Genomic DNA, 25887 nt, shown 5'->3' on the forward strand with positions numbered 1-25887 from the left:
TGATCAGGAACTTTAATATCATGAGCTGAATCTCGGCTTTCCTTTGGGACATAATCTCGCCAATACTTTCTGGATCATCCCCTGTACGGATGAAACGATATATTCTGTCTAGATCTTCTTTCATATTCGGCAAGGTGACTAGATACTCGGTCACTCTTCTTACACGCAAGGAATATAAAACCATAGTATTTTCGCCTGGAACTGGATCATAACTACATTCGTTAAGGGCTTGCCTGATTTCTGCGACAGACTTATTACTCTTGGGAGTACGCTGTGATGCTTGAGCATGTAATTCGAGTGCTGATAAACGCTTGTGTGGCGGCGGGGTTTGAGGAGGACCTCCTCCTGCGGCCCCTAGACTAGAATCGTCAACTGACATTCTTCGTGCTTGCAGGGTCGGTAATTGTAACGTGGGCTGAACTTGTAGGGCGGGCTGACCCGGGGGTACCGTAACAGGTACTCCGGTGCCTGGAAGAGCGGGAAGTGCCTGATTTACAGGGACAGGTGGAGCGCGAACTGGATTTGCATATTCTGGGACTGTGTCATCCAAATAGGACGAAATGAAAATATCAGCTGCGGTCGGTTTGTGACGTAGCTTGGTCGGAACCAATGGTGGCGGGAAATTACTGGGTGCCTCTGGGGTCGCTTTTGGCAAGCCTTCGGCAAGGAGAGGATACATACCCTTAATAAGGGCATGCCTCTGTCTGTCTGACTGTTCGACTTTGACTTGTTCACCTATCTCGATTAATTCTCTTTCTTGGGCTCGTTCTTGGGATTCTCTACTTAACTCTGACTTTCTGACTTCCTTTTCCGTTCTTCTATGCGCTTCCTTACGCCATAACTCGATGGCATCTTTCTGTGACTGTCTGGCTTTCTTTTTCCATAATGCTTCTTCTACTCGCATGATACATTCGGCATCCCATGTACCCGATACGGGCCATCTATACTTTTCTTCTAACTGTTTGGTATACTCTACCCATAAATCTAGATACAATATGGCGCTTATGCCATGTTTCTGATACATAAAGTGACCTGGACTGTCCCTAGGCGGAACAGGAACTGCTGCTTCCAGCAGACCCTTTCTAGTTTTTAACTGACGTAACTTGGAAAAGAGCGGCATTCTAAACTTGAATCGGAACACAATACAATACACGAAAAACAATAACAATTGGGAAAACAATTCAGGCATACCACGACATTGGAAATACATTAAACAATATCATAACATAACAGTTCGAACAGAATACTACCTGAAAATACTGAAAACAGAAACAGAACAGAATTCTCGAGAACGGAACAGACTAGAGTTACTGGATGCACTGCTGTAACAGTACGGAACATACCGGTCCCATAAAGGAACGCATCAAGACCCGTATCCACCTAGGTGAACACTTCGTTTGTGGGCTTGGGTACCACCAACCCACGGACCAGGAGTCAATTTAGACTGACCCTGTCTAGACACTACCCCAGCAATGGTACTCACCGGGCAGCACGGAACGGAAGGCCTCGGACTGGACTGGACGACGACGACGAACTTCGGACTTCGGACTTTAGTTACGGGTGGGCCTCCGGATACCTCGGACCTTGGACTCTCGGCTTGGGCTCTGGTCGGGACTCGCCGCGTTCCTCCACCGTCTCGTTCGGATGCTGGACCGCCTCCTCCGTCTCCTCCGTGGGCCTGAGGGATACTTGAAGCAGAAATATCTGCACTTGGCCAGTATGGTTCCGTCACGACTGCAGAGGGTCAGGGGGTCGGCGTGGCTTCACCGACGCGTGGGGAAAGGGCAAGTCCCTGTTGGGGCGCCATTATGTGGTAAATAAATAAATAATACCCTATTTTTGAGTGCATGAATGAATAAATAACAGATAGCTCAATAAATAAGAGTCAAGATTCGAGGTAGTAGGAGTTTTGCAGGTTTATTACAGCATAAGGACAGGATCAGGACAACCTGCATAGGATGAGCAGAACGACAGGGCCCAGCAGGACAACTGGGACCCAGTAGGGGAAAAAGATGCCCAGCAGCTGCTGGGGCTTGTCTGGGATGAGCGCGCTAACATTCAATAACATAACATTGATATATATATACATAGCGCAAACACATAGCATTACATTGCAGTAGGCGTAACAGTGGGTGGAATAGAAGGCGTGACGTGTAACAGTCGCGAGAGATAACAGTAAAAGTGGGTGTAACTGGGAGTTTACATAGACATGTGATGCAAACGTAACAGAATATGTCATGAATGGGCGGAAACATAGGAGGGGGCTACCTAAGGAGCCGGGACCTCTAACCTAATGGTGCGCGAAAACTGGCAATGACGTGTTACTAGGAGAAGTTGGGGCTACGAACTCTGTGCTAGGAGCAGAGACTAGAGTCTGGAGGGTCGGAGCGACATGTACCTAAACCCTATCTGGTATCTAATGTTTAGGGAACATGTTGATATAAACTAGAAGTCATGAGGGGAAAAGCTAACCTGATTCTAAGACTGGACCATGCATTATTCTACATGTAGTGCGTGAAGAATATTAAATGACCATTAAATACAGTATTTCTCTAACGTGGAGCCGAGAAGGCTAGACAATGACGGAAACTATTGATGCAGTTCAGTAGCTTAGGAATGCAGAAGAGGAGGACTGAACTGATAGCAGGAACTATAACATACTTTTGGCAGACTCAGAGGCAGAGCCGGGCTGCACCGGGCACTGCTAGGCAGGAAGTAAGTGAAGGGTCGAGGATACAGGTGGGGGCTGTATCGCTCCTCAGCGAGGCTTTCAGGAGACAGGAGCTGAATCTGTGGTCCGGGCCCTTTTGAGGCCTAGAAACGGGGACTTTATAATTGAATAACGTGCACACTGAGAAACGTGGCAACATTACTTACATAGGCCTGATATTCGTAGTATTCACGAGGACTGGAAAATAGCATACCAGAGGTGGACACAACTGTAATTGCGTCTTTAATCAGAAATGGGGAATAACATATGCATATTGGTCATGCATACATAACATATGATGGATGAGGCGTAGGGACACAGAACATGGCAAAATTTACTTTTCCACAAGGGGAACACAAATAAAATTACACCACAGAACATACAATCCTGCCTAGGTAAAGTACCAGCTAAACGGGAACAAATACCATTCTGGTTAGCACAAAAAATCACCCAAATAGAGGCTGTGTTTCCAGACACCACCCCGTTAGAAAAACACAGGATTCTGACTATCTGTCTTCCAATGGGAATCGCACCACACATTGAGGACTGTGACACTTGGGGTACAGTCTTTGCTTCCATCTACACAAAAACGCACGGTGTTCCATCCATTTCGGTAATACCAGAGGTGCTAAAACAAATTCAAGACGAATATGGTCCAGAGCCCGCTTTAACTCTTGGTATGAAATTACTAAAAGACTTCAAGCAGGTATCGGCTATATTATTAGCCAACATAAAGGGAGAAGCAGCAAACGTGGCGATCCGCCAGAGGTTAAAGGAGACAGATATAGCAGACCAACCAGCTGAAATTGCCAGAATTATAGAAAAATCCTATGAGGAACTAGGTAGAGATAGTTTAGGTGGAATACCAGTAAAACCACAACTGATTGAAAGTCCTGAAAAAATATTTTTTAATAATAATTCAACATCACAAAAAAAGAGCTGGGATGGAAACAAACAATCCAATCCTAAAGAAAAGAAATTCCAGTCCAGAGGAAGGTCTCCTCGGCGGAGAGAAAAATCTCCGAACCAAAGACACAGGTCACCCCAAAGTGACCCCTCTGGGAAAAGATATAACCTTAGAAATAGGGATAATATAAAGAAGCCTGATAGATATCAAGACATTGATACACGTCCCTCTCAATCTTTTCAGACTTCCTCGCAGAAATCGGAAAGAAGAGGACGATCATAACAAAGAGAAGAGCACGCCAAGTCCAAAGACAAGGAACCTGCTCAGCTAAAAAAGAAATTACAATTTCCAAAAAAGAAGGTAGCTAGTATCAAGGTAGTCAACAATGCCGAGAATACTGAGGACACAACTGAAAAACGGAGAATGGGCTCAGACAATGCTAGACAGCGCAGCAGAAGTGAGCATAGCTCGCAAAGTCCTTATGAATCATCTGGAGACAGTGGACACGAATGAATATCTTCAAGTGGAAACTGCAGACACCAGAGTTAGCAAACCTCACAAAATATATGAAATAACTTTACGTATAGATGGGGATAAGACTAGAAAAATAAGGGGACTATTTTGGGATAATCTCTCCAAGGGCTATGACATCCTTCTAGCTGAAAAAGACTGGCCACCAGAGTTTGTCAGGGAGTGCCCTCATGGCGAAGAAATAATTATGCCTGCCTTCTCAAATCACATCCCAATTCATAAAAAAACACACTTGCTAGAAAGTGGGCAGTAGCCCTAGCTCCTGCTTTATATAAAAATCATGTAGGATGGGATGAGGACTCTCCTCCTCACAAAATCCAGTTAAAATCACAACCTACTGCACAAAGGCAGTACCCAATTAAGCAAGAAGCTAAAAAACAGGTAAAAGAAATCCTAGATCAGCTAGAATACCAGGGGGTGATTGAAACTTGCACCTCACAAATGAACAACCCTTTGTTTCCGGTCTCCAAACCAGACAATTCATATCGTCTAGTTTTGGATTACCGACACCTTAACTCATGTTGCAAAACTTTTGCAGTGCAAAACTCGCATAGTGCTGCACTAATGAATAACATAGTGCGCAAAAAATACAAAACAACATTAGACATCTCTAATGGATTCTTTTGTCAAAACATAGCACCAGAGAGCAGATATTTGTCTGCATTCTCAATAAATGGCACTCAAAAACAATTCTGTCGGTTAGCCCAGGGGTACAAGAACAGCCCGGGAGTATTCTCAGCGAGAGTAACAGAATTACTACAAACATATGACGACGAAGCATTATCATATGCCGACGACATATACTTAACAGATGATGACTTGGAGACTCACTTGAAGAGAGTGAACACCATAATACTTGGGTTCGCAGCAGAGGGTTACAAATTCAACTTTAAAAAATCCAGAATTGCCCATCTGACAGTCCTGTTCTTAGGATATGAATTATCAAGTGAAGGCAAAAGCCTGGCTGACAATTTTCTAGAGAAATGTGCCGTACTCCAAGCACCTAGAACACTAAAAAACCTACAGTCAATTCTAGGCTTCCTAAATTTCGGAAGAACATACATTGCAAAATACGCAGAAAGGGTCAAACCCCTTTATGATCTAATAAAACCAGATTTTAAAAGAACCAATTGGACTCAAATACACACAGAAATTCTGAGATCCTTACAAACAGACATGTTAATTAAAACAAAATTAGAAACACGTGACAACACACGCAATCTTGTGATTCGAGTCATCCCAGGAAGATGCGGATTCACATACCTGACCTCTAATGAGGGAGAAAAGGTACCAATTGCATTCAAATCACACTTGTACACAGAAGCTGAAAAGAAATTCAGCATTAAAGAAAACATTATTCATGCAGTTCAAACCGCAATAGCTAGAGAAAAAGATCAAGCGGACGGTAGACACATTACAGTCAGCACAGCAGAATCAGCCTTTGAGGCATTAACAACCCCGGGTAATTTACCAACAACAACATTGAATCCGGAATGGATACAATGGGTGAATTCAATTACAACGGACAAAGTATACTACTACTTTGATCCAGAACTAAAGGAATTGAAAAATCTAGAATATGAAAGAACATTCCCTCTGCCTATCGACATTCTGCCCTTACGACAATACGCATGTGTAATCTATACAGACGGACAGGCTCAACCCTCCGTTTGGGAAGAACAAGCATACAACCCCACATGTGAGATTACAAAAGAAGTGTGGCACGGAGGTAAACTAAAACCTCTATTAACAAAAACACACTCAGTAGAAACTAATTCAGAACAACAAACTGAAATAATAGCATTGAAAATGGCGCTAGATAATGCGGATCGCGAATTCCCGACACTTATAGTGTCCGATTCATATTACTGCGTCAAATCATATAACAACGATTTGCAGACATGGATTCAAAACGGTTACAAAGATGACACAGGTGCAACAATAAAGCAGAAACTGCTCTGGGAACAAATAGCTCTTTTACAAAAAGAACTACCAAAGACTCACGTGACACACTCACTGAGTCATCAGCGTGATGGCGTTCACGTTGCAGGGAATTCATTGGCTGAAACAGCCACAGCGGTAGCAACTAAATCGGCTTCCGTAGTTCGGAAAAAGCGTACAGTGAAGTATATTGACGGTGAAACAGTGCTGGCGGTGAAAACGTCATCAAAAGGCGACTGCTCAGCGCTACCGATCAACTATCCACTCAATTATACATACATAATCGATGCAAACTCCGTCCCTTTTGCTCGAATCCCTGGAGTGGGGGATAGAGTGATTCCAAACATGGACAGGAGAAACTTGTTAATCGCAGACGCACATATGGGCGAGGGTCTCAGACACCTCAAACTGAAAGATTCTCTGGAAGAACTACAATCAAGGTACTGGTGGCCAGGCATGAGCCTGCCTCATACCATTTTTGTAAAGAAATGCCCAAACTGTAACAGGAATCGCAGTGGTGAGAGACACGGTGTAATACCGTGTCGTTTCACTCCAGAAAAAATCAACAGTAAAAAGCAAGGCTTGCGATTAACATATACAGGCTAGTTTCCACTTATAATGTAGATCACCAGCACTCGGCTGACGTCTGGACTGTTATACAAAGATTTGCGAGTCTAAATGGCATATACGCTAAGAGCATGCTACGTTTGACCATTGTTTTCACTCTAGCCCTCCAGCCTGAGGGAAACATGGCCAAATGAGCATAGCACAGCGGGAATCTTCTCACTTCCTTCCTGAGGGATACGGGATGGTGTAAAGAAAAAACCAAGGCATAAAGCAATCTATAACGGAAAGGATATTAGGTTCGGGAGCTGGGTGGGTCAAACATCTAATAAGTGTCCAACGTAGTCTAAATAACCTGCCAAGAAATTCTCTGAAGGGATTCAGTCCGTACGAATTATTATTTGGAACTAGGATGTTAATCTCTGACCTTGACAGTCAGACTTCAGTGGTAAAGGAAAAAAGCTTTGATATCAAAGATCGATTGGCTATTTTACAGGACTTAAACGAAACAAGAAAAGACCTGAGCAACATAAAGTTGAAACAGCAGCCAACAGCCACTGAAGAACCACCACCTGTCCCAGCAAGACCTGTCTGGATTCCAAAAGTCGGGGATCTAGTCAGACAAAAGATCGCGGTAAAGAAGGAATGTGGGCCTTCTTACAGAAAAGCAGTTCCTGTCTTGTCTGTCAACGGGACAAGATCAGTAGTACTACCGCCGCTTGCTGGTAAAAAGGAGAACCGAGTTGTATCCATCGACCTGGTAAAACCACAATCATGTGGCCGATAAAAATAGTAGGCCAAGTGGACTCCCGATAAGTAGCAGAACACCAAGGTTTGCTACCAGTACAGAGGTCCTAACAAAGAGGCTAATCACATTCGAAACGCCTAAAGAAGAACGACAAGGACTATGCAACAATGCAATGGAACTTAGACCTCTGAACACCCAAATAAAAACATTTAGCAGAGACACACCAACCTATAATGAAGTAACAAACGACTATGCAAGAAACAGTAATCCTGAAACAATTGGAACAATTGACAGAACTGCATCCGGCTACTTCATAAACTTCGATGATTCCTCCGAGGACTTCACTGAATCAAAAACACAGCCATCAACAAAAACCTTTAAAGATAAAGCTAAAGAACTTTTGAAACAACTGAAAGAAACATATCTGATTTCTCCATGGATTGAATTTTGGGTGGGTTTTGGTGCATTTATCCTCATACTTTGGCTCATCATGATACTAACTTTGGGACGCTTCATTGAGGGAAAATATGCTAAAATGGACACAGCAAGTCAGAAAATCAACTTGATCCTCAAACCACACACATCTTCACACGTCGAGAAAAGAGAACTTTCTTCAGTCAAATTCACAGCCAATCCTATACCGGGTGGGGTAGCATGGGACAACACTGACTACGAAATCTATGGTCCGGTTGAAATCCTGAAATATCCACACCAAATTAAAATCTCATTGAGTGACTTTGTAAAACCAAGCTCATTTGCTGATGATTGGGACTTTGAAAGTATAAACAATATGATGTCTGACTTAGTGATGTCTACTAAATTTACCAAACATGATTATTTGCAGGGTTCAACAAATTATGATAGTATGTACTGTTATAACCACTATGGTAACCATTTTCTACATAGATCTGCACAACCTAGAAATGTTTTAAATTATAATCAATGGGAACATTGTGCAACCCCTCCAAAAGGAAGCTCAAGAACCATTTACGACAAATATTCATACTTTTCAGGTTTTAACATAAGTAATGCTGAAACATTTTATTTTAAATTGTCAAATAAGACAGGGACAAAGACCATGATAACCAACACAAAATTGATATATTCAGACTCATTCATTGAACAAATGAATACTTTTGGTTTTGATTATTGGGACAAAAATGTTGAATTGAAAAGTGTTTGGGGCACAAAAGAATGGCAAGTACAGGGTATAGAATCTTTGTTTAGAGCCTGCATGATCCCAGAACAAATTATATTTTTAAATGACACTGTTCAACAAACTACCTGTCTTGGCTTAGCCAAAATCAAAGACTTAAATAAACCGTCTATTCCAAAACCAACAATGAACAGCAATAGCTCCACAGATGAAGAGATAGACGTAAATTATGTATTAAACCAAAACAGAACACATCCAGATTGGAAACAGTGGTTGATCTGGCCCACAGATACTAATAACTGTCAAGACAGATTCCTGAACAAAACACAGGGGTTGAAAATGACCAGGCCAGACCCTAGATATCCCCAAAGACATCACCCAGGGATAATAACCACCTACAGTGTGGGCAAATTATGCCTTCAATGGCTACAAACTTCCACACTGGCAGAAATTAAGCAACACCTAACTTTACTTACTGATGGTGCTGACTTGCGTGATTTCACTATGGGACCACGCAAACAGCGTCAAAAGCGTTTTATAGCAGCCTCTGTATATGCAGCATACAATGAGACCTGGAAGGTTACTCAAATTGAGACAGCAGAAAGAATACGGGAAATTGACCGTATTAATTTGGAAAAATCACTTTCTGTAGTGGACAATGGGTTAATGACTCTGTCCTCCAGAATTTTTTCTCTGGACAGCATTGTGTCTTCAGCAATCGACATAATATCGCAAGACTTACTGTTATTACAACACGGTCAGTCCCAATTGCGCTCTATTGTACAGCTTGGCTGGACGTTACAAAATCTGCGTTCAGGCTATGTGCCTTGGCGTTTAATCAACACAACGTCACTTTTCAATATCTTTAACCTTACTGCTAAACAAATCAGTATGGCCCAGAAGGGTGCTGATTATACAATCCTGAGCATTGAGAAACTCGAGAGATTACCAGTGACAATGTCAGAACGACCTGTCAGTGAATGGATAATACATGGGATAATTAATATTCCTATATCAACCTTCAGGTTTCAATACTGCCAAAAATATATACAGGCTGGCATGTACGAAAAATTGGGAAAAGGATACATTAAAACAACATGGAACCTGCCCTATTCACATGCATGTGTCAGTAATAAAGGACAGAAAGTGTTTCTTAGTGGCAATAATTGTGCGATGTCACTAAGCGGTACACTTCTGTGTAACGGAATTAGTTTGCATGGAGCCTGTGAAGGGAACTCAAATAACCTTTCATGTCACCAGCTAGGCACACCTGCTACAGAGATAGAACCATTCTTTCAAAGACTCTATAATGGGAGTTACATTCTAATTGTGGACCGCAGATGCTGTAGTCTTATGCCCGGGACTCCTTATCTCGTAACTACGACTGCGAAGGTCAAGTGCTGTGGACGCTTATTGTTCCCCAGCTCCTTTCCAGACAGGGAGGCAAGGGCATGGCCCAACTTGAAAATTACTTCTATTCGAATAGATACTTTAAGCAGAATGAAAACAGTGCTTCTTCAGAAGCCGACAAGGCTCACGTCATCAAAAGAAACGTATGATCTCCTAGTCGCAAGGACGACTGCAGAGATACATTCATTGTTATCGACTAATTCCCCCATACATTTCGCAGAAATCCTGAATGAAATCTTAAATATTTCTGATACCAGTGGAGTCTCAAAAGTATTTAAGACAGTATTTTCGATGGCATTAACACCATTCAAAGCCATACTGGGTATTTTTCCAGATTTCGTCCATTCGATTTTTGGCGGACTTCCCCTCATTTTAGGACTAATTGCAGGAATCCTATTCTTAGTCCTTATATTTCGTTATGGCAAACCATGTCACAGACAAAACACCTGCGACAAGGGAAGAAACAATCCTAGCCATTGGATACCGGGACCGGATATCAAAAATCCTGGGACTACCCCGGCTTAGAGACCTGAACATGACTTGGTTTCTTTCATTTCGACCAATGTGGCATCGATGTGTTTTACCTGTATTAAGGTGCCTGCTATGCGGAGAAGAATGCGTGTTAGACACCTGTCTGACGCTACAATCGGATACGCCAATGGATGCAGAAACATTGTTGAGTCCAACAAAGGCTCATGCTTTGTGCTGCCCTCAACGGCTACCAATCCTGATGACGGCATTCGTGGAAGCTTCACCACTACGATTAAGGGGTAGTGAGGTTCAAAATGAAAGCAGCATCGATCAGGTACGACCTTCTGTCAGCAATCCAAATCAAAATGTCAATGGAGACAATCAAGCGCACGAATGCATGGTTACACCTATTTCCGAGTTAGTGGAACTCTCCCAGGAAGCTGTTGACAACTTTTTCGAGAGTCTAAATGATATGATGTTCTCACCAGAGCAGAAATAGAGACTTTTGAGCAAGCTCGTACACGGCGTTCCCTGAATTTGGCCTTCAACTAGAATAGCAAAATACCATGAACAATTTTCCCTCCAGTTCACGGACAGCAAAATTTTTTTCAGCAGCCCCAAAATATTTTTACAAATTTTTCGGGACACTTATTTTCTGCTTAAAGTAAGAACTATTCTTAGAGAACTAAGATTTCTACTTTTAGATAGCTTATAGACTTTAGCTGCCCGCTGGTATGTTCATAATTATTTTATTCTGTGATGGAATGGTCTCGAAACTTTTTTCTGTATTAAGAGCCATTTCATGTGTAAATTCTCATATACCATTTAGCAATAATGTATACAAATGCGTGATTACTTTAGCATTATTTCACAGCTTGAGTGCATACAATACATGTAAATGCTTTTTTTTCCGTATATTTGATAATTTCAGAATGCATTTATGTATTTTGGGGTGGTAAGGTATACACGATACTCTACAGTATGTTTTACTATGCATAGATTAGTAAATATGTCCATAGTTAGCGTGGAGTGGGTGTGATGTATTCCTATAGGTTCTGTATCGATCCCCCTATTCCTGACCCTATTCTGGTTAACAAACTAACAAGTTAACTAGCAGCAATCCCATGAGGCAGAAAACCCCCATGATGCAGGAACCGTTATCTGATAAAGCCACACTACGGCACAGGAACGTGTTATCTGATTAAGTCATAACGCTTGCCATCTAATTAGACAAGCGATATTCCTCCAGCCCCTGATAAGGCATACGGAGTTCTCAAAACAAATCAAACCTATGACAGACCTGGGAAAAACCCTGCGGCCATTGTTTTGATTTCACCGAGAACTTCAGCAAAAGAATGTGCTAACGACCAGGTCGTATGACATCCTTATTGACGTATCTATGTCCATCCTTACGTCAATCTCGGCACCTTAAAGGTATAAATATTACCGATATTGCCCTATGCAAACACACGCGGTGGTGACGAGATCGGAGCAGCCAGACTTGCCGAAGCCCAGAGCAGAGCAGACCCCGCTGGCGCAGCCCCGCCTTTCCTGACGCGCTGAGAACGAGACGCTGCTTTCTCCTGCGAGAAATCCAGCTCCGGCGCTTCCGGGTAGCCCTCGCAGGCAGCCTGGAATATCGAGACCAGAGACGAGAGATACCATCCCTCATCCATCCTAGATTCCAGGTACAGAACTGAATAACCCCTCACAGAGAATTCTTTAGTCATTCACTTGGCAAAACAAACTTAACTTAAACTGTAACTTTCTATTCCCGCCCACGCATTAGACTTAGGTCAGGTACACGGGGTAGGCGTAGTTAGAAACACCAGTTGAGTACGATTAGTCAAATGTATATGTGTATGTAATGTATCTTATTCATTTTAAAACTTCATATGGCTTAGAAACCATATCAATGTTTTTACAGTATTATTTTATACTTCTGCTTTTAATGTATGCACTTTACTTAACCATAAGTATTGCAATAATATCGATCCATTTCTCTTGTATGAGAAAAGAGACTGATCAATAAATAACATCTTTTATTGAACACGCCCGTCTCTTCCTTTTCTCTACAATCTGATGAGACTAAGAATGCACATACTGACTGAGTAAAATAAATTGCCTTTTGTTTTCACACGACTCTCGAGATACACTCTTGATTAGGGGAGAGCAAAGTTGTCATGTTCTATGGTTGTCAGAAACTAAATCCCTTCTTGTCTATCCAGGGAGGTTCAACTCCTCCTTGCCTATTCGAGAAAGTTTCTAGTGAACTCTGAGCTAGCTGGCAAACCCAAAACTTTAAGTCTAATATCGACAGTAGTAGACCTAGTTAACGTCTGGTCTAGGCCTATACTATTGAAGGTATTATTCCAATGCGCAGAGCCTATTGGGATAATAGGAACTACACTACAGCTCAACAAAAGTGAATTTGACTACTGTCGTGAGGAAATCATATGGATTCAATGTTGTATAATGAGATACTCACCCAGCTTTATGTGGGGAATAGCCTCACCTCACCCGGCAACCGCTCGGGAATATGAGGCCCCGCTCTGTTGTGTAAAAAATGGCAATAGAGCATGATCAATACACAAAGTTGTCATGCCCCAGCCAAATGGCTAAATAATCATTACATCAAATAAACACTAGTCGTTTCATATGGACAGTACTCAACTGACCCAAAGCTAAGAGAGTGCAGGAGTTGGATAAAAATGTAAATACTATACATGATAGAGGTGCAAAGAGACAGATGTACATATTGTAAATGCTCCTCAATATCAAGAAATAGACAAAATAGAATATGAATTGTCAAAGAGAAATAAATTGTTTTGCTGAGAACGCCAAGGTTGATAAAGCTACAACCACCCAGGATGTGCAGACTAATAATGAGCCGGGTGAAGGAGAGCCCTCTGTGAAACCCCGGACCCGATGCTGCTCAGATTAAGGTAGGAGGTAAAAATTATATATATAAAAACTGCAGCGAGGAAGTTTCGGACCCACCTATCCATCGGTACCTCTCTCAACCGTCTTAATTGACAATTAGAGGATTAAGTGCCCCAATTAGTGAATTGATATTCACATGCTGACCGATCGTGCGCGTGCGTTGTAGAAGGCGCGCTGATCCGCCGAGCATGCGCAATGGAAAAGACTCGAATAGCGCATGTGTCTGCGATGGGTCACAATCTCCTGCAACATTAGAATCTCGCGGGCATTGTTGAAGCCCAACCTTGTACAAAGTACTAGTACCCCGTCTCTCTGCACAAGCGCATGGTTGTTTTCTCAAGATATGACAAAGTGTTTCCGCGCAACTGCTAGCAACCGTGAAACAGCGCATGCGCATCACGATACATACTACGTGTGTGCTGTGTATATGAATCTAATAACTGCGAGCCGGAGAGGCCAAAGAACACCAGGCGTTTTAGCATTGGAGCGCTGAACATATACCTCTTTCAGTGTCCTTGCATGAAGCGCATTGTCACACGTTCTAAGTAATGTTAAATGCAGTACATGACAATGGAAAGATATATATAGATAGATTCTGAACACAATGCCAAGGAATGGCAGGTTTGTCTGCATAGCAAGATTCAGATGGTAACAAAGGTTGATGCACCGTATGTTGCATGCAGTTAGTACACCGTATAGATGCCAAACTAAATATTGTGTCAAAAAAAGGCATTGTGAGAAACTGAGGGTCATAGTGAATAAGAGACAGATGAACATGCCCTTCTATAGTGATGTCCACGGAATATCATCATTCAATCCACTGCTGTCGCTTCTCAACTTAAAAATCCATTTCTGTTCTTTTGTAAACAAGAATTCTTGTTTACAAAAGAACAGAAATGCCTTTTTTTGACACAATATTTAGTTTGGGATCTATATGGTGTACTAACCTTGGTTACCATCTGTACCTTGCTATCCAGACAACTTGCCATTCCTTGGCATTGTGTGCAGAATTTACCCAATTACAAGCCTTAGTACTTTATCGCTTTCTAATGAAGTCCTACATCATATATTCCTCCATTGTTATGTACTGCATGCAACATACGGTGCATCAACCTTTGTTACCATCTGAATGGTTCCTAATGGAGACATGGATAAAAGACACTTCCAACCCAGACATCACCCTAGCAATTCCCTCTGACTATCAACTTGTCGGGATCAATAGACCTGGCACGAAAATGGGAGGGGGGATTGCCATAGCACTGGAAGATAACGTCCAGGAAATTAGTTAAAACAGGGCCGATAGAATCAATGTATTTCAGCATCTCTGATGCTTCGCACCTAATTTGTGCAGGGGCGCTGATTTACAACCCGCCTAATACTCAGCCTATGTACATCACTGACTTACTAGCGACCTTGGCTGACCTATCCTTAAAGCACCCCCACTTCACTATCTTAGGTGATTTTAACCTGCATATTGATGACAACACCTGTGCAAAAGCAAGGGCCCTGGTGGAAACTATGGCAGGTATAAATCTCGACCAGAAAGTACATGGCCCCACCCACATAGCGGGTCACACCCTAGACCTTTTATTTTCCAATCTCCCAGGCCTTACCACCCTAGCACCACTCCCTCTGAGCTTGTCAGATCATTTTATAATTCCTTTTAACCTTAAGACACTTCCCCCCCTACTCTTCATTGCAGGACAAAGAACGTAGGAAGAAAGTGGTATAAGGTCACATGCGACACGCTCGAACCCGCACTGACCACTCTAAACTGGCAACCCTCAAACGACCTGAATGCCGATGTCGAAAAATTCAACCTGCACCTCACTACAGCTATGGAGACCATTGTCCCCCTAATTACACTTTCCTCGGCCCGGACCAAACCTTCTGCACCTTGGTTTTGTCAGACTTTGCTGGAAGAAAAAAGTAAATGTAAAAAGCTTGAACGCCTATGGCGTTGCACCTATGACCCTGCTGCTAAAACACTTTACAAAGATGCGCTGAACAAGTTTCATAAAATTAAACAAAATACTATGAAAGAATATTTTACTAGAAAAATTAAGACCGCTGATAACTCTGCAAAAATGTTATTCCAAATCATGAAAGACTTCACCAAACCAGCGGCCCTCACTCACTCGACTAAACCTAGCCAAGAGCTCTGTGACGGTCTCTCTGACTTCTTTCATGAGAAAGTCATTGACATCTTCTCCTCCTTCAATACGGTTGGTAGGTCCAGTGATGAGATTTCTCCCCTGAGCCTCGCCCCCACTAGTGATAAGAGGTTGCGTCCGTTCAAAACTATCTCATTAGAGATGGCTGTGCAAAAATTACAGCGATGTAAGTCAGGTTTTCTGTTAGACCCTGTGCCCGCCCAGGTGTTCACAGCCCTGGCGCCGATTGTCATGCAACCCCTGACAACACTATGGAATGCCTCCCTTCTTTCGGGTAATTTCCCGGAGGTATGGAAACAGGCCATATTGATTCCTCTTCTGAAAAAGTCAGAGGCGGACCCAGCAGTGTATAGAAATTATCGTCCAATATCTCTTCTCCCCAAACCAGCAAAGATTTTAGAAAAATTCGTCCAAGAACAACTCTCCGACTATCTAGAGTCAAATGATCTTCACGACTCACAATCCGGATTCAGGTCCGGATATAGTACGGAGACGGCACTATTAGAGGCCGTAAGGGAAAGTGTGGATAGAGGAGAGGTAGCCATGTTAGTGCTCATTGACCTGTCCGCAGATTTCGATACGGTCTCCCACTCTATACTGCTGGATAGACTTCATGATAGTGGGATCTTAGTCCTCTTTTTTTTTATGATTATCTTGCACCCCTCACAAAGGTGATAGAGGCATTTGGAGTCAGAGTGGTCTCTTATGCTGATGATACACAGCTAATTTTCTCCTTCAGAGACCACTCTGACCACGGATTGGGGAATTTTAAAAATTGTCTCTCCAACATTGTCTCCTGGATGACTAATAACACTTTAAAACTTAATGCCGACTAAACAAAGGTGCTATTTTTTAATCAAGAGGCCCCCTTACAGCCTGGCAAGTGGTGGCCATCAGAGCTGAACCCTCCTACATCCCCGGTTAAAGTTGCACGCAATCTCGGCGTCCAAATTGATAATGAACTATCCTATAAGACGCAAATTCACAAAGTTACACCGGCCTGTTTCAGCAAACATGATACACATGATAAAAAAGATCTCCCCCCACCTGCCCTTGGATTCAATGAAGATGGTAGTCCATGCCCTCATCACTTCCGACCTGGACTATACCAACATCCTCTATGTGGGAGCGCCAGCCTACCTCCTAAATCGGCTACAGATTGTGCAGAATGCTGCGGCCAGGCTGATCTGCAAGGTCCCCTACCGCCACTCTATCTCCCCTCACCTGAAGAACCTTCACTGGTTGCCAACTGCCTCACATATCCAGTTTAAAGCTCTGGTTCTTATCTTCAGGGCACTGAATGGAAAGGGTCCTGGATATCTTAGATGAAGGCTGAAGCTAGTCCATTTATCACGTGCTCTTAGATCTAAACACCTCCGTCTCCTGCTCCCCCCCAGATTCCACCAAGTCAGAAAGGGTGGCAGAGCTTTCACGGTGGTTGCCTCCAGTCTCTGGAATGCCCTGACGGTTAATCTTCGCCTGAATGATTCAGAAGCGCAGTTCAGAAGTAAACTGAAGACTTTCCTATTTTCCAGCTGCTAACCCTTGGTTCCTTTCGTCGCTGTCCTCAGCGCCGGGACACCTCCGTTGGGGGAAGCCGCACGCTTAATAAATGTCAGAATAATAATAACAATAATAATAACAGGTTAATTTAGTGGCTTCTTGTGATTCACTATTCAGGTAAATGAGTTTTTTGCTTGACTAGGGCTCACAACCCAGTTAACCAACAACAGAATTTCTAACATTGGGTCAGATACTAAAAGTGGAGTGCACCCGGTCGGTGCTTACCTTCAAACTTAGAAGAAATAAAAGACCCTGAGAAGGTTGAATTTCAGCGGGGTAAGGCTGCTGGCAGTGTCAGAGGAGGAGGTGTAGTCATCGGAAAGCCACTGGATGATGTCACACTGAAGATTTCTACTTTCAGACTTAAGGACTGATTTAGATGTTGTCTGCACTGGTCACGCTGTTGCTTTTCCAATGGTTTTCCGACCCATTGACTTGGTGGTCAGCTCGCTGTATTTAGATGTTGGTGGGTCTATGGAGAGAAGTCTATCTGAGTGCCACCGTCTCCACCAGAATCTTCCTCCCGTGTCGACGGCATCATAGGTAAAGGCACCTGTAGGAGGGAGTGCCACTGAGATTTCCTCTTGGCTGATTACAATGTGCCTTTCCACAGAGGCAACTGTACAGGGAAACTTCCAGACTTCATTTGGCAGAATCACAGAAAAATTGGTGAAAACTTATAATTTTTTGGTTCCCCACTTCTGTTTCTGTCTTGAACTCCATTGTCCAGGTCCTTCATATGCTGCTGCAACTTGACCACAAAGCTAAGCAACTATGTTGTTGCCAAAATCTAAGGTAAAATTCTGTGTCACTTGTCTCGCAATGAATCGTGTGTTAATATTTTCCCTAGCCTTCTGTATTTTTACAATGTTCTCACATGCAATTATGTAGGTGTCTTGCATGAGTGTTCATCTTACAACTTATTGTGGTAAAATGTGCACATCTCTATTGACACTTAAAAAAGATGTAATTGGTGGTGGTGATTGTGGGTGTTGTGCTGTGGATGTACATTTAATAGAGTGTGTTTGTGTCTTGCTTGTGTGCATTGCTATATGTAAATGAGATAATGATAAATAGTACTTTACTGTCTCCCCACCACCATGGCCTCACTATGTCAGGACTCTGCCAGCACACCGGGAACATCTAAAAGGCTTGACGTAAACCTACAGGCAAAGGCCCGCTGAAAAGTGTTTGTTGCTCATGCTGGGAAGAACATAATGGGAGCTGCCATGAAGTCAGGCCTACCAGTGATGCACCTGGTGTTTAGAGACAGCAGGTCATTTGCAGAGTAGTTTTTATTGAAACAATCTCCCAAATGTTGGATTTTGGCTATTTGGCTACCTTTTGCACCACAAGCAAGGGTCCAGTATCAGAAGGACGCCACTTGGAGGGGAAGAGGCCAGAACTAAGGCTGGGTCCAAGTACAGGTTCTAGAATATTATGTGGTTAGGACAGGCCAGGTTAGAAACACCATCCTTTTACATGCTCATTTTCTCAAGTTGCCTTCTTTTATACACAATGATGTTTGACATACATTTGATTACATGTCTGTGCAGGATAGTAATCTCTGAAACTGCATTGCTTACTTTTCCTTTTTGTAGGCACGCTATCACCACACTTTGAACATTCTGTTCAAGTGATAAGTTGTTTCATATAGTTTTCCAGTAGGCGACACAGCTATCATAATAGGATGAACAATAGCTTCCTGACTTGGGCTTCGGCATTGCAGCATGGGTGTTTATATGTATACAGCATTGCTGTCTTGTTTGAGGGAGGGGAGCATTTCACTGACACTGCGAGGTTTCTGCATGATGAAATTCCAGCCAAGCTGAATCCTGTTTACCCCTGCGAAGAGGGATATTCAGTTTATGACCAAGACGTGCCCCCCAATGACATTTACCCGCAGGTAATGGGGAGTTAGACCACGTGATAGGGAATTGGCAGCTCATCCACCCTAGGGAAGGGGGACAATCTTCCTTCCCTGTGTTAGAGGCAAAGCAGCATCTCGTCAAGGATTCCAAGCGCAGAACCGGCTTTACAGCTCGCCGCACCCGCTCCGCGGGTGCCGCTTCGCACAGGAGTGCGTTAGCTTCCATCAACCAGCACCTGGGCATCCTAGGCGGAGGCAAGGGTGTGAGGCTAGGTGTGGGCTGCGAGTGTGCAGGGACTCCAACTCCCAGGAGTCCCTGCGAGACCACGGACTTGCCATCCGGTCCGCTCTCCCCGCCGGCCCGCCCCCCCGCCCGCCTGTAGCTGTAAAAGGCGCCTCCTTGCTTTACCTGTTGGGACAATCTTCCTTCCCTGTGTTAGAGGCAAAGCAGCATCTCGTCAAGGATTCCAAGCGCAGAACCGGCTTTACAGCTCGCCGCACCCGCTCCGCGGGTGCCGCTTCGCACAGGAGTGCGTTAGCTTCCATCAACCAGCACCTGGGCATCCTAGGCGGAGGTAAGGGTGTGAGGCTAGGTGTGGGCTGCGAGTGTGCAGGGACTCCAACTCCCAGGAGTCCCTGCGAGACCACGGACTTGCCATCCGGTCCGCTCTCCCCGCCGGCCCGCCCCCCCGCCCGCCTGTAGCTGTAAAAGGCGCCTCCTTGCTTTACCTGTTGGGACAATCTTCCTTCCCTGTGTTAGAGGCAAAGCAGCATCTCGTCAAGGATTCCAAGCGCAGAACCGGCTTTACAGCTCGCCGCACCCGCTCCGCGGGTGCCGCTTCGCACAGGAGTGCGTTAGCTTCCATCAACCAGCACCTGGGCATCCTAGGCGGAGGTAAGGGTGTGAGGCTAGGTGTGGGCTGCGAGTGTGCAGGGACTCCAACTCCCAGGAGTCCCTGCGAGACCACGGACTTGCCATCCGGTCCGCTCTCCCCGCCGGCCCGCCCCCCCGCCCATCACGCCCACTATATCAAAGCACCACACTCCCGCAGCGCGGGACGCAGCTCGGGGCGAAGACCGGGCTAAGAGCGGGCCGTTTGAGGCCGTTCGAGGACGAGAGGACTGGACTGGCCCACCCCTCTTGGCTCAATATTTTTGGTAGCTCCATTAATAACTGAGGGGAAATAGATCCATCTTCGTCATAGTGCCTTAGCGCTATGGATTCAAGGGTAACCCGTAGCAAGTCTTCTAAACGTGGGTCACTAATTAGTGGCCCCATGGATGACTTTATAACTCGCACTAACATAGCTATTGACGAAGAAATATCTAAGCTCCAAACCCGGGTCTCGCTAGAACTAGATGCCGCAAGAAGAGTGTCCCAAGTAATTGCACTTTCCAAGAAATCCTCCCTAGGCCACATAGCCACCTCTGTTACCCCTGAGCGCCCAGCCCGCCCTCATTGCATAGTCGCTCAGGTAGATGTTCACCATTCACCGACCCCGGTTACTCCCGTCCCTGCCTCAGGAAGTAGGGATGAGGATATTCCATCGACACCTCTCAGTGTGCTCATCCCTGCTCCCATTGCATCTCTTCCGAATCTGTCTCATAATATCTCCAGTGGCAAACAATCAAAGAGGAAACGCAATTCTCGTTCAGCGTATTTCCGTAAGAAAAAGAAAATTGCTGTTCCAAAAGATCTGTCCACAAATAAAATCACAGCATTTAATGCTGGAGCTGAGTTCACCCCTAATACCAAGTCATGTAGTGAGGGACAGGGAAAAAATCCATCTGTTCCCCTCCTTAATACCACAACAGGCGAGGGCCCTAAAGTAGACGGGTTAACCAATAACAATAAAGAATTTATAGAGGTGGTTTGGGACACACTTAAAAAACTTTTGTCACCCTTGGACCTAAGACTATCAAGGATAGAAAATAACTTGTTAGAAATGGAGAAGAGCATTATTGCGTTGGCCACTCTTGGGTTGAAAAGTCTGGAAAACCAGGGCATTCTTGCAGCTGACCCAATGCCACAACCTATCGCACCCCAAACCGATCTAGCTTCCTCTTCAGTACAATCGATAACAAAACCCGTTCCTAAACCAAGGACAGTCACGGTGGAGCAAGCTCGCGTTAAACCAAAGGCTTCTCCACGAGGCTCCACACGTAACTTGCAACACCCCAAACATGAAACACCAATTAGACCGGTTCCTAGTGAAACCCAGGTCTCTTCAGTTAAAGATAACTTTAGAGGTGACTATATTGACCTTCCCCCCGAGGCAAACGACTATGTCGTTGTCTTGACGGGTGTTCCAATGTTAGGTAATGGCCAAATCGAAAATCACTGGTCGCTTACAAATAAAATAATGCATTGGTTGAATGTTAACAGACCAATCCCTAATGGCAACAAAAGCAGGGTATTGATGGTTCGCAGAACTCCGTGGGTAGGGCCAACGCTGAAATCCAGTCCGGGGGACTGCATAGTAGTGACCTTTGAAGATCCACACACGGCGCACCACATTTGTAATTGGCCCAGTAATGATGACTCCTTAGTCAAACCCAAGCTACTATCCTTTTTCTATCCTCCCCGACCTACCTATAATCAGGGGGACAACTGGACATTGGTCCAGCACCACCAACGGTCAAATAGGTCCTGGGGCCACAGGGAGACTCTGTTACATTGGAATGGCCTTTCCACCTATAATAGATTTGGTGGTTTAGAGGAGGTGGATTGACTCCCTGTACAAGCTCCCAAACAACCACGAAGGATATTCTTAACTTCGCAAAGGCATCCTCCCATGGATTGTCCTGCTCCTGAATCTGTAATAACCCGAGTAGGACGATCCAATAATGCAAGGGTTGATGGGGTGGCAACGTTATTGGACTTAATAGCAAATCGTAACAGGGAAGATTGGCTAAATCCCCTTTGTGTGACCCCCCCTGCACCGACATCTCTTGAACAGTCGGATCCTACCTGCCTTGCCCCCTATGTGACCTCCAATTTCCAGCAAATCGAGCCACTTGTGAGGTCTATAAAACCTGTGGGTGCGACTGTTTCTCTTGCGCCCATGTCTATTGACTCCACCAAGGTCTCTCTATCAGCTGACTTTGTTTTAAAAATTCTATCTTGGAATGTGGCTGGTCTCGGTCGTAACTTTGATATCCCTGAATGGAACGACTTCCTGGAACCCTTTCACATCTGCCTCCTTCAGGAAACCTGGTGTTTGGAGCCAAGACACCGAGTGGGATTTTCCACCTTTTTTATCCCCGCAGTCCAGGAGCAAGGATCCAAAGGTCGCCCGTCAGGCGGCCTTATCATATGGATTAGTATTGCTCTGGGCTTCAGGGTAAAAGAAAGAAACACCCAATCTTTGGATCTCCAGTGGCTAACGATAACACACAAAGGGGGAAAAAGCATGGAAGTCTTTAACATCTATCTGAGGGGTGCCAAAGGCGGTGCATCCCATCTACCATCCATAGGCCTAAACCACAACCTGACTGCCTGCGATGCAGATTCCCATATAATGCTCGCAGGGGATTTCAACTGCTGTTTTGAGCCCTTGGCCAGTGAAGACATCTTGGACACTTTTGAGGAGGACATCAGGAGAGGTGTTCCCATTTTGAATCTGGACCCGATTCCCAAATGGTCGCAAAATGCAATAGAGATCAATGCCTTGTGCATGGAGCATAATTTGCGACCAACAAATGGCCGATCCAAATCTGACCATATGGGTGCTCACACTTATAACAGACATGGCCACACGTCTAGGATTGATTATATCATGCTTAACTACAATCTCTGGCAGCACCACCTAGATATGGAGGTTATAGTGTCGGGTGATAGCGACCACAACCCCTTGTCGCTATCCATTTCATCTCCTTGGCTGGCTGGGAGGCAAGGTCTAACTGGTCATAAGTGGAAATCCTCCCATGAATTAGTCCCCACAAATTGTAGTAGGCGCCTAAAGTGGGCAAAAGTTTTAGCCGACGATACTAGGATGGCCCAAGCAGGGACAATTTTGGAAGAAGTGGAGCCCCGGATGATCACTTTAAGCCAAACCGATAACAAGATCCTATCATTATTCACTGAGACTGTACTGGCGCTGAGTGACTTATTTATTGTTCCCCAAACCACTCGAAGGGGTCCCTTGAAATCATTGCCTAAACAGTCAGACAAGTGGTATACTCCAAAATGTCGTGAGGCTAAGAAGGAACTTGTTGTGACATTAAAGTCCAAAGATGCAGTTGCTATCAGGGCTGCTAGAAAATCTTACAAAAAAATCATAGCTGAAGCTAAACAGATTTATGATTTTAACTTTTGGGGAGATTTAGTAGAGGCCAGCGCTAGGAAGGATGCCAAGAGGTTTTGGGACCTATTAAGATCTAGAGAAAAGCCCGTTGACCAGCAGCTAACTTGTAATATTACAGGGGGTGCATGGTTTGACCATTTTTCGCAACTGTACTCTGCTCCCTCAGGCCCAGCCCAGGTAGCTTGCCCACCCATGGGTTTTACAACTAACCTCCCGTGCCATGATGGCCTATTTACCAACTTAGAAGTAGCAAGAGCAATCCAATGTATTGTCTCGAACAAAGCAGCGGGTCCTGACGGAATCCCAGGAGACCTAATTAAGAATTACCCATCTCCTTGGAGTAGATTAATTGCCTCGCTCTTGAATGAAGTGATGTTGGGTGGAGTCTTTCCTGACTCATGGAGGGGCGCTGAGGTCGTACCTATTTTTAAAAAGGGCTCTAGGGACGACCCAGCGAACTATCGCCCAATAAGTTTATTAGACTCCTCTCAAAAGGTAGCAGGAAAGGTGGTATTGGGTAGGATCATCGAGTGGGCAGACAAAAATCACATTCTGTCAGATCTTCAAGCGGGCTTCAGAACAGGAACAGGCACAATCGAGCAGACGTTCCGCTTTCTAATGATCTATTGGAAAGTGGTGGTGCTGGGAGGGGGCAGTCTGTATTTAGTCTTCATTGACCTGCGGACTGCCTTCGACCTGGTACCACGTGCACTTCTATGGAACGTCCTCGATGGGTTAGGCCTCCCCTCCTATTTGTTGTCATTGCTTGTAAAATTTCACGATAGGAATTTTGCCCAAATTAGATGGGGTGCTCAGGGGGAGAAAACATCTTGTATCCCCGTGGACAGAGGCGTCCGCCAGGGGTGTGTGCTTGCCCCCACTCTGTTTTCTCTTTATATTAACGGAGTGGTGGAGCATCTTTTACAAAAACCATCAGATGCACCCACCCTGGGTGGAAGGAAGATCCCAACGCTCCTGTTCGCGGATGATACTCTCCTAATTTCAAAATCACCGATGGGCATCCAATCGTTGCTTTCTAGCTTCCAAACCTTTTGCAATGAAAGGGGTTTGGCCATAAATATAGGCAAAACTAAGTTTTTAGTCCTTAACCCGCCAAAAAAAACTGTTTATCCCCCGGTCCTAGATTCTGTCCCACTTGATCGCGTAAAAGAATTTGACTACCTGGGTATACGCATCAGTGATACTATGAGCTGGAAGGCACACCATCAAAAAGTCTTCCTTACCCATAAAAGGGTGGCAGGTGCGCTGCTCAGGGAGCAGCGAGCATCATCATCAAAACCCATTGGGGCCCCCCTAGATATCTATAGGGCAAGGGCTGTAAGTGCGGCACTTTACGGTGCAGAGCTGTGGGGCACTCAAAGAGTTGACACTCTGGCCCACCTCGAGAACAACTTCCATAAAGACCTAATGGGTTTGCCCCACAGCACGCCAACAATCCCATTGCTGATAGATGCAGGTACCCGGGCAATCTGCGACCAAGCGAAACTACGCCCACTCCTGTTATGGTCCAGAATTTGGAATGTGCAGGAATTATGTAGTTACGCTGATGCATTGACCGACATTTTGTCCCTACCGGGTTCCCATAAGATCATCTGGCTTAGGGAGGTTAAAAAGCTGCTCCACAAATTAGGCCTAGGAGAGGCTTGGTCCAACAGATCTGCACCCACGAAAGATCAGCTTAAGAAGGTCTATTGGGCATGGGTAGACAGTGAGAGGGCCCGAAGCACAAACCATTGTAAATCTGTAGCTTTGTTTCTGTTAGCCAAGGAGTTACCGTTAAGGGAACCTTATCTAGACATCATTCAGAGCTCAAGGGACAGAGCACTGTACATCAAGTTCAGGTTGGGGGTGCTTCCATTATGTGAGTTCACGTCAACTTGGAAACCGCCCGCTCAAACCATACCCTTTTGCCCCTTTTGTGATCTAAGGGTAGAGTCTGTCTCTCACATGTTGTTCGAATGTAGTGTCTATGTAGCCCGAGACGCAGGTGGTTGAAGCCCCTTTGCAGAAGCTTGGGAACACGCTCTCACTTGGAAGCCCTGCGTATCTTACGTACAGATGCTAGACCCTTCTTTTCCACTTGTATGGCAAAATTTTTGGGTTGGGCTTGGCGCTTAAGAACTGCAAGAAAACTGTTAATCCGGTGAATGAGCCCACCCACCCAGTATGCTGTTCTGGATATGAAATGTTTTTATGCTGATGATTGTTGTTAAAAATGTTTTTTAAAGATGTGTAAATGCTTTTATGATATGTTTTTATCGAATAAAGCTATTACTACCTAGGGAACTTAGGATAGAAAGTGCTAGGGAGAAGCACACTGTAATACAGTACTTATATGCCCAAATATATTCACTGTTATAGCACAATGGTGAAAATGTTAATCTTTTTCACTATTATCATAATGCTAATCATGCTACTTTGTTTCATTCTGCTGATTTTCACAGCACAAGTATTTTACACATGAATCACAATTCTTCAATAAATATTGAAACACCTTGATGAATATTTCTTGTGTTATACACCAAATATGTTGTCTACATTCTAGAATACACCTGCAAGAGACTCTATGTA

The sequence above is a fragment of the Lissotriton helveticus genome, chromosome 3_1 (assembly GCF_964261635.1).
Source record: "Lissotriton helveticus chromosome 3_1, aLisHel1.1, whole genome shotgun sequence".
Lineage (NCBI taxonomy): Eukaryota > Metazoa > Chordata > Amphibia > Caudata > Salamandridae > Lissotriton > Lissotriton helveticus.